The following is a 4,716-nucleotide window of genomic DNA, read 5'->3' as shown; positions in this document are numbered from 1 at the left end:
TTTTCTGAACTTATTCAATTAAATTTAAAAAAAAAAATTAGCATTCTCATGTAATTAAAAAAAAGGTTTACTAAATGAAACTCCACATCAGAAATTTCCAACTTGATCATAACCCTAATTTGTTAGCATTCCAATTGGGTCATTTATTTCCAAAAAAAACCCAAACCATATGATTTGATTATTTTTGGGAAATAAACTACTCATTTGTTCATGCAAGTTTTTTGTTAATTTTTGCAAAATGTGTAAATTTTTTGATGGATGAAAACTAAATGAGTTTAAAGCATACCTTTAGAATCTATGTACAATGTATCTATACTAACCAATTAGTTTCAACATCACTAAAATAAATTTGAGAATTTAAAAAATTGGTCAACCTTTCCATTGGTGGACTGGAATACCCATCTATCATACTCAAGCCACCGAATACTGTGACCAAACATCTTTTTTGGAGGACAGTACAGTTTTTTAATACCTGGTCTTATTGTACTTCAGTGACCCTTGAAAGGACAACTAAATGTCCTCTTTTTTTTACAACATAATTTAAAATCCATTTTCAAAAAAAAGCTTGTGCTGTCTATATTTTAAATTACTTATTTTTACTTTAAAAACTCAAAGAATGTGTATAATATATCTATCTGATTAGAAATTTCATTTAAATATTTAATAGAAATATAAGTAGGATCTACCAAATGAGGTTATAACAAGATTGTTAACAGTTCAATAAAGTAACCCTCCTAACAATCAAAAAAATCATTAAAAACTAGCTTAGAAAAATCTTTGACTCCCAGTACTGTAATTAAAAGAAAATGTGTTTCTATTCCAATTTATAATTTTTTTTTCTCATATTATAAATGTATATGCATTATACTTCTGTCTGTTATTACAAAGTTTAAATTTGACAATCTAAACACTCCAGCAAAAGTATTTTCCTTTCTTAACCTTTATTAATATAAACTTTTTTTTAAACGGCCGTTTCGTAACACTCTTCCGATTTAGAGTCTCATTCTAGTTCAACAATACTTTTTTTTTAAGTAATACAAATAAGGAATTGTTTTTGACAGGATTACAAAATAAATTTTACATGGACATAGAAGATACAATAAACAAACTAGAATATTGAATATAATCAAATATTGTATAAGATGGAGGAGCATTCCGAAACATCAGTTTTTAAAAAAGAATATTTTAGTTTACATTGATAAATTTTTTTTTGTAATATGTATACTCATTTGTAGTTTCATTTATTAAAACCAAACTGTATTTTGTGCAATGATTTTACCAAAATTTAGTCTGAAATATTCATAAAAAAGATCTATATATTATATTTCTTTTGGGTGATCATTTAAAGATAAATTTTCTTTTTCATTTTGAAACATTTTGTTTATTCTTGCAGCTATATGCAAAAAAACCTCAACTTTCTAAAACATTAGTTTTATCATCTTAAATGGTAAACATTTCTGTTAGTGGTGTTCACACCAAGAGTGAGGATGTTGAGATTCATTCCTCAAAGCCACTACAAAATAAATATTGAGGGGAGATTGAACCCAAAATCTTCTGTACAAACGACTCTGGTACTCTCACCCCAGACTGCTCAGCTATCACATCCTCATTTCTGTCTTTATATTTTTCATAAATATCCTTTCATTTCAATCTGAAAATCATGTTCCAATACCGATTCTTGAACTATTAAATTTATCATCCATTATTGGTAATAAGGATAAAGAAACAAATAAAAAACATACTTAATTTTTTTTTTTTACATTTATTAAATTGTGAAATTAAATACAAGTGAAATATTATTTGTACACTTATTTTAAAAGGCTAATGAAATAAGATACATAATACTCTATACAATGCAAATATGGTACGGATTTACATTTGTTCATTCCTTTATTAAACTAACTTATACATTTATTAATAAATGTAATGACCGTTGTTATATTATACATATAGCTATTTTCTTTTACACATTCCCTCTCCATTATCAAATACTTCATATACTTTTAGAACAAGTGCACAGCACTGGCAAGTAACAACATCCAATATATACAATAATCCTTCATTTATTAAAATATATGTGATAATGCCAAAATCAAACATGTTAGAAAATAATTTTATGAATTACTAAGAGAAAAAAAATCAAATGAAAATAAATTTATTTTTCCTGGGACTAATGTCCCCTTAGAATAATTTAATGGCATAGTAACGATAAGAGGTCAATGAATAAAGTGAAAATATCTTAAAAATTCACAGAATTATATGTGCAGGAAAATGATCAACTTATTACAATATTACCATCAATTTAACAAGTTATGAGATATGATTCATGGTAATGAGTTGTATAAATAGTAGAGACAATAAAATATTAACAAATAAAACTTGATCTAATACAGTAAAAATTTATTGATGAGTCAAAATATGCACATTTGTAGTCAAAGTTTGTTTAATATTTGGTCGGTTCGTATTCGGTCCTCATTTGTCATAGAAGGCCTGTGTTGTATCAACTTTGTTGTTTTTTCTATTTATTCTGATCTTCCAAATTTTATTGGCAAACAAACATACAAAGATAATTATTTTCCTACATAGCATTTACTCAGTATTAAAATTCAAGACATGACATCGGTTAGTCTTTGTAAGTAGGTCACATTGTTTCGTTAATGTGACTTCAGTATATTTCTCTATTTACAAATTAAAAATGATTGGCTAATTTGTTCAGTCAGTAGTTTGTATCTCCTGATTTAATATTATTCAACTTGTTTTAAACATGCTGTAAAGAGATTTAATAAATATTGTTTGTGTAAGTAACATGTATGCATTCTAGTGAATCAAGTGAAAGGAACTGTTCAACCTGTATTTGAGCAGTGTAGGTTCCATCATTGCCGATGCTTTATGGAATAGATTTTAAACAGCCTTCTGTCCAAGCATATTAGTTTTGTTCATTTGACAAAGTGTTTATAAATAAATGGCTAATAAAGTGGGGTAACAATAAATACAATATTCTGGGTTATGAATAAATCGAAGGATTATTGCAATTAAACTATACAATAAATCAAGAGCTGAGTTAATAAACATAAATTAATTTATAAACATGAGTAATTCATGATTTCAATTTTAGCTAAAAAAGATACAATAACAAAAATATATATACCTATAATAACATTGATTAATCAAATAAATAAATATTTTTATTTAAATAATTCAATTATAAATAATCTTCAATAAAATAAACAATAAAAATAAATAAAACAATCAACATCAATAACATAGGAACACAGTGACGTAACATATTAATTGTTAACACCCAATACTACTCTCCAACTTAATTGCTACCAAATGGACATATTTTTCTTTTAAGCTAAATTTAAATTGTTGCTCAGTAATTCAATTTAAATTAAATCCTCAGTAAAGTTTACAAGATACATTAATGCCATCAACGCTGTTGTCTATAATTGCAGGAAATAAAGAATCATTTTGGGAGGAGAAAGAAGTGCAATATACTTTATTTACCATAGATTTTGCAGTAGGATGTGTATGTAGCGTTGATCAATTCATGTTATTTCTTTTATATTCATTAAATATTACATTCATAGAAACTGAGGTAAATGGATTGTTCTTGTCAAAAATCCAAGTCATTGGACCATCTCATTTATAAGAATTCTACATTACCTAAATTTATTAATTCATCTTGTAAAATTTACTAAAAATTAGAATCTCATTTTTAAAAAACTGAGTTAGATTTAAAAATTAAAAAAACAAAAAAAATCATTCCTAATAAGTGGATGATTATAAACTTCATAAATGATGGTTACAGAACATGTAAAAAAAATGCAATAGGATGTGTGAAAAATTAATAATTTTAAGAAAAGAAATTGAAGCCAAATTCTGAGAACAAAACTAATTTTCTTATATTTAGATTTAAACTAAAAAAGGCTTGAGTAGTCCATTTGATAATAAAACAGCTTTAAGAGTCAATACTGCCAGGGCTGTGCCAATACATTAAGCACAATACTAGCTACTTATAATAACATTTAAATTTACATAGTACGTCCAATTTAGGATTCATTCCTTTTAATAAGCACAGCCGTTATCAAATCAGAAATGCTTACATTAATTATCAAAATAATGTTCTAAATTATACCAAACATCATCCAAGCATTAAACTGGGTGAATAAACACATAAATTAAATTTTACAAGCGAGGTCGTTCTCAGTCCCATTGAGAGCTAGGGGGCAAATGAAACTTATAAAAAAAAAAAAAAAGAAAAAAAAATTGAAATGCAGAGAAAATTGAGCGTGAAAAACTGCACATTATGTGCAATCATAATTATGGCTAAAGTGCATTTATGAGCTCTTCCTCTCCTTACAGCTAATACTTTTAAGTGTTAGAATTAATATATTCCTAAAGTTGGTCAAGCTTTCATATTATGACCCAGGCACCTGAATCGGGAATCATCTTAGAACATGCATGCACACGATACTCTTCGACAGAACTTCTTTCATTCAAATCACATACTTCAGGGCCAAGGATCTCTAATATACTCAATATTCTAAAATTAACAATTGATCCAAACCAGGGAAGTGGGTGAGTATTTTAGTCTTAAAATTTTTTTGTTAGGTAAAGCAGTCTCCTTTAGTTTGATGCCATTGCATAAAAATGTCAACAAGCAATATAAATTAAATAAAGCTATACAATTATAAATTAAATTATTGATTAAAA

Source organism: Halyomorpha halys, unplaced genomic scaffold, assembly GCF_000696795.3.
Source record: "Halyomorpha halys isolate HHAL.00 unplaced genomic scaffold, Hhal_1.1 Scaffold588.1, whole genome shotgun sequence".
Classification (NCBI taxonomy): Eukaryota; Metazoa; Arthropoda; class Insecta; order Hemiptera; family Pentatomidae; genus Halyomorpha; species Halyomorpha halys.
Note: the sequence above shows the minus strand (reverse complement) of the source record.